Below are 6,368 nucleotides of genomic sequence, written 5' to 3' on the forward strand. Positions count from 1 at the left end.
CACTCTTCATGTTTAGCAATCTTCATAGATATCCCGTTCTGCTTGCTTTGTATGCTCTGAAGAAATCCCCCCAAAATGAGGATTTTACCAGTCATTTAAAATAGTCAGAGAGCTTCATAAACAAAATACAGAACATCTTTTCATTTAAATAACACACAGTTTAAACGCTGTTATTGTTCATAGTTATAATGAGGTTTAAAGATGGTTTTGGGTGCTTTTATATGACTAGTGTTTTTTATTGGCTGTATTAAAACGTCATGAATCTCACTTGTGTGTTAATTTGGCGCACAATGCAAAGAGTTTGTTCCAAAAAAAGAAAAACACACATAAAAGCTTCCTCTAGATGGCGCCATGATACCACTAAATGTATGCATGTATCATAAGCACTCATAGTGGAGAGTATACGGCTGCAGACTTCTTTAACAGAAAAACGTTATATCTTACTAAGAGAGGTATTCAAGAATATACTGGAGGTAGCTTCTGACACAATGACCAGCATGTAAGCTATAACACCTGCATGACTTCAGTGGCACCTGCTGTGCTCCTGTGAGTTTCAAGTTTAGGTCTAAATTCTCCTTTTGTATTATTAATTATCCTCCTGCTTCACAAGCCAGTACAATGCTTCTTTCTATAAAAGCCCCATCTGCTGAGGAGGACTGTGTGATAAGCATGAAAGCTATAGAAAAAATACTTAGTGGAGTATATTATAGCTATTTTGGTGAATAAGTTATCATTACTTTAATTTCCTTTAAATACATTTTGACCTTTTAGAGCGCACAGACAGTCATGGAGGTTCAGCTCGAATGTCAGTTCATGTCCACAAATTATAATCCGACAATGAAACAATCTGTGCTGGTTTAATATCATGCTGATGTGTTGACAGTTCTGCCGTTTCCTACACTTTTAAATAACAGTGAATGCATCACTTCAGTGACTTTTCTATTCTGCTGGGATTAAACTTTTATTTACTTTATTTATTCAGGTAAAGTTCTTTAATTTATAGCAGCCATGGCCATATATCTTTAAATACAGTGTGTGTGTGTGTGTGTGTGTGTGTGTGTGTGTGTGTGTGTGTGTGTGTGTGTGTACTTGCTATTCAGAAAGTCTGTAACGTCTGATATAAGGACTTGTCTAGACAACAGATCACTTTTATGCTCGCAGTGGGCGTCTCTTGAAAGAGAGGTAGATTTTACACACACACACACACACACACACACACACACGTACACACTTCAGCTTGTGTTTCACGGCTTTGTTGGGCTGTCGTGGGATCATTTTCTTTTATCTGATATATCAGAGTCTCAAGGACTTTCAGAAAATATAAGCAGCTTCTTTACAAGAGACGAGAGGGTAGAAAGAGGAGGAGGAAAGAGGAGTTAGAGAGGAAAGAAAGTGAAAGAAGGAGAAGATGAAGCAGGGGAGAAAGGAAGAGAGAGAAAGAAGAGGAGCAGGAGGAGGAGTGGAAGTAGCTGCCAGGACAAAGAGAAGTGAGAGAGGAAGGATGGGAGAGAGAGTGAATGAGGGGAAAGGGAACCAGGCATCCAGCCAGCGTGTTGATGTGGGACACACACCAGTCTGATGGGATGTGTTTGTCCACTGGCTCCACACAGGCCTGATGTGTGTGTGTGTGTGTATGTGTGTCTGTGTGCGTGCATGTGTGTGCGTGCATGTGTGGGGGTTAATGGGGCCAAGCTGAGTTACAAGAGGGGCCTGTGTGAGCAATGATCCTGCTGCTGCACACGGGCCCCTGATTGCGTTCACTTACAGTATGTGGGCTAATTGATTGTAGGACAGCCAGCTGCATGTGGGTCAAAACGAGGTGCCTCATTGGACATCTGAAGGATACGTTTTTAAAAGTTTTACCTAAAATCTGTGTTAAATATTGACATTGATATATTTATGAAACCTAGAATAACAAAAATTATGAAAAAAAAGACTAAAAACAGGCCTCAACAAAAGGTTTTTGTCACAACCTGTTACAGCCACAACAGAGGAAATGTCTGGCTACCATGTGACCAGTAACATGAAGAAGGACGTCATACCTGAGTACAAGTTTAAAAAAAGATAAAGAACTTATATTAACAAAAATGATGCCATGATAATTAACAAAACTGTGGCAGTCTGGAGGTCTGGCCAGAAAGAACAAAAGGAATGAGGAAGTCTGGGGCCGGTTTCACAAAGATGAAAAAAATTAGACACCTTACCCCCAGGCTAAGTCAGCTCTAAGACCCATGTTACCATGGAAACAATCAGTGACACCTGCTGACCAATAGCACCAAATTTTGAATGTCTTTGGTGATCCTTTCAACGGTCGGATTAACACTGTTTACTGTTGCTGAAATTTTTTTCAATATCAGTTTTTTTTTTTCATTGTTTCACCTTTTTTTTGTTTAGAAAAAAGTCTTAATTTACCCAGAATTCATTGCACCATAGTCCTGCTTAAGGTAGTCAAGAACTATACTGCTTTGTGAAATACACCTAAACATAACCGAACTGCAACCGTGCCACAACGTTCAACATGTTTTAACGATTGTTGCACGTCCAAAAGTGATAAAACGGTAACGTTTCTTTGCAACTTGGTCGAGGAACCCTGCATGTGCAAAACTGATGCAAAGGGAACCTAGACAGTCACATTTTCAAGCTTAGAGTTACAGACAAAGCTGCCGAATTTGACATGTTCGGAGTGAGAATTAGTTGCAAATTTATTTTCAAAACTCTTTGGAGAATGTCAGGAATCCATACCCCTCCGGTCTTCTTTTTGTTTCTCTGTGCAGAGTACAACAGTGACAGTTCATCGATAACCATTTTCTGTTGGTGAAGTGTGTGAACGCAAAAGCCTGAAGCACACAGTCACAGCAGCCGAGGCAAAACAACGCAGCTGGCGTCTAGACATTGGGTGTAGAGCACAGGTCTCCAACCCTGCTCCTGGAGAGCTACACACCTGATTCCAATGATTTGCTCGTTACCAATCCCCTGAGACGCTTCAGTTGGTTGATAACGAGCAGATCATTCAAACCAGGTGTGTTAGAGTACGGAGAAACCTAAAACATGCAGGAAGGTAGCTCTCCAGGAGCAGGGTTGGAGATCCCTGGTGTAGAGCGTTTGTCGCCACGTCAACAACCAGGCTCCTGAAGAGGACGGGGGTTCAAGGACGAGCCGTAAAGGTTGTATCAGAGGCTGCTGAGCGAAGCAGCAACTGGCTTTAGAGGAAGAGGAACGACTCCAACTGGGCTGCACGATGTCCGGCAAGAGGGGAATGAGCTCAACTCTGCCAAGCTGCAGACACAGCTGGAGCGTGCAGTCTTTGGTTTGTTTTGATCTAAACTTCTATTGCTCAATACATGCCTGATAGACCACTTCACCGTTACCTTCCTGCCCTGTCTGGAAAGTCCTCTTCTGTGTTTAAACCTGCTGCGCCAAGGAGACCACTGCACCCATCTTGATGTAATGTCAGACTGTACCTCTCTGCCCAAGGCCTCACAGGACAGTTCTTCATCCGCCATTAAATCATTTAATTTCCTTCAGATATAACTGCACTGCGTACTTATCTGACAGTCAGCTGCACATCATGACGGGGTTATAACAATGTGAACTAAACAGAAATAGACAATATAAAAGGACTCAATGCCTGCTGCCTGGTAACTATTATTTCCATTGGAGTCTGAGTGCTCTGCCCCCTCTTCTCGTTGCTATTGTACCTATTAAACATGCTTTCCACACACGAGTGGTACTGATGAATGATTCTCCGTGTTTTTAATTAAATAGTGGATCAAATAAAGACTGCAACCAGGCTCGTATTTGTTCCCCGAGAACCTTTAATTACACCGAGCTTTACTCTCATCAGTTCATGAAATAACTCAATTTCCTCTGCATTATTGAAGCACAAGGGCACACGGCGTCCAATCGAGAGCATCTGCAGTTTATTCAATGATTGAGTGTGCTGGGTTGTGATGCTTCTAGAAGCGGGGCACTCTCCATCAGACATGCTTTATGAGTTACCATGGAGCCTCACTCGGCCCCGGCGTCGCCTCCTCGATCCACACATATATATACGCTATCTCCCATCAGCTACAGTCACGCATACACACACACTCTCGCACGCAGACTGAGTGATCCCTATCATCAACATCAGTATCATCATGATCGTCATCTTCATGGCAGCATTTGAGCAGCAGCAACATTCATCTTCACACCTCATTTAACCGAGAGACAAGGGTGTCAGGATCATCTGAACGCACACATGCATGCGTTTAAACATGCACGCACAATATACACACACATGTGATGCGCATAATCACTTGTTGCAGAAACACACACACACTTAAATTCCCAAGCAGACAATCACGCACACACTCCGCCTCCCGCACAGAGGCACCTGCAGCGTACAGAGCAGTGTTGATCCGTCATTTGCATTCCCACCCCGTCATTATCCATGTAGCATATAATCACTGCAAGTTAGCCCGCATTATACTCCATCCGCATGGTTCTACATCACGGTGTCTGTGATCTGAAATGATAGTGATAGGCTGGAGCTGAAGGGCATCTGTAGTGATGGTGCTTTCAGAACTGGTGCCAACACGTCCACAAACCAAACCCCAGAGAAAAAAGTTTTATAACAGGAGGGAGAAGAACAGGTTTTTAAAGAACACGTTTGTAAGGCAGGAAAAGTAGCTGATGTGTTTCATACAGGAAATGTTTATGTGATCATGACTTGTCTTTCTGCAGAGTCCTCAGGTGAATGAATCAGCTCTACTCAGGCACACCAGGGTTTGCCCAAGGTCATTCTGATCACACATATTGTCTCAGTTCTGCTTCACCGCTCACCAGCCCTAATCTGCCTGCCACGCCCACCTCCTCAGCTCACTCAGTTCACCTGTGCAAGCAGCTGCGTCTGATCGGTAATCAATCAGATATATAAGCCCCTCCTGCTCTCGCGCTCATTGCCAGATTTGTTCTTCGGGCAATCATGCGAGCCTCTTACGCACTCATTCCCGGACTTATTCCCTGTTGTCCGCCTTCTTTTGGCTGTCTGTCATGGGATTACCCATGAATCTCCGCCTGGCCCCACGATTTATAGTCCGCCTGCTCCCTGCTGGTTCGTTGGCTTCTATTGAGTGCTTAACTGGTTCTGGACCCACTGCTTCCCTGACCACGTCTCCTGCCTGCTCCTTCATGGTACCATCGCCACCAAGGACTCTTCCGGTTCTAAGGCTTTATATGTGCTATGTTTGTTCCAGTACCTGCTTTAGCCCCAAGTGACGATTATTACCAACGACCCCTGCTCTCTAGAGTGCTGCATTTGGGTCCAAACAGTGCTTTACACGTGTAATCTGTGACTGTCTTTCAGAACAAAACTGTACAGTCGCTGTTTGGTTAAATTTAGGCACCAAACTACTCGGTTAGATTTATGAAAACATGATGCTTTGGGGTATTATAATAATCTCTAAGCCTACTACCCCCCAATCTCGTCGCGGTTGCAGCCGTGCAAGCCGTAAAGTTACAAACAGAATCATCTCTGTGTAAAGTTACAATCAGAAGTGAGGTCGCCTTTAGACTCCTTTGGCTTATTAGGTTTATAAACAACATTTTACAGTTTTGTTTGCTTGTCAAAACTTGACGAGAGAAGGCCTTTATATACCCAAATATCAGATAGTTATTTGGAGCTATATCATGCACAGCACATTTAGGGGGAGTTTCCCTGTGCCCATAAACGGTTACAGATGTGCAGAAAGACTCCAAAGGACAAATAATAAACTATAAAAAAGGGTCAAAATATCAAATACAGGCCAGGATCTAACTGGTTTTCCATCTGCTGTCTTAAGTTATAATCTTTTAGAGCCTACTAATAAACAGAGGAGGGGTGCACTGTGCTGCAGAAATGGAAGACGCAGACCCTTTTTCCTTTTTACAGCCATCTGTTAAGAACGGTGAGTGTTTTATATTCACAAGAAAGATTTGTGCAGATTCTGTCTTTTATGATTATGACTATTACCCCTTCCTGTGTCAGAAATCTGCCGAATTCGCAGACAAACTTTTACTTCCCCCCTAAAAGTGACGCACAGTGCATGTCACCCTGCTTAAAGCCGGAGTATCTCAGCCTGATGTTTGCTGCTCCCCCTCGCTGTTTTCCATTAAAAAGGATGAACTAACCGAACCGACACGTCGGCATGCTTTCAGTCCTCTTCTTAAATGTAGTTTTTATTTGCAGAAGTTTAAGGCAGTCAGGTTCAACTGAGTGGCTTTTATCTTCATTCATCTGTTACTTATGGGAGGAGAACAACACGTGGAAGGTCGCATTTCAGATTTAAACTTCCTTCAGGTGTCTGTTCCTTGAGTGTTTTTGGTCCTTAGAAGTATAGCTGTACATG

Source organism: Semicossyphus pulcher, unplaced genomic scaffold (genome assembly GCF_022749685.1).
Source record: "Semicossyphus pulcher isolate SPU_LCO1_2020_fin unplaced genomic scaffold, fSemPul1.0.p SCAF_3, whole genome shotgun sequence".
NCBI classification, from domain to species: domain Eukaryota; kingdom Metazoa; phylum Chordata; class Actinopteri; order Labriformes; family Labridae; genus Semicossyphus; species Semicossyphus pulcher.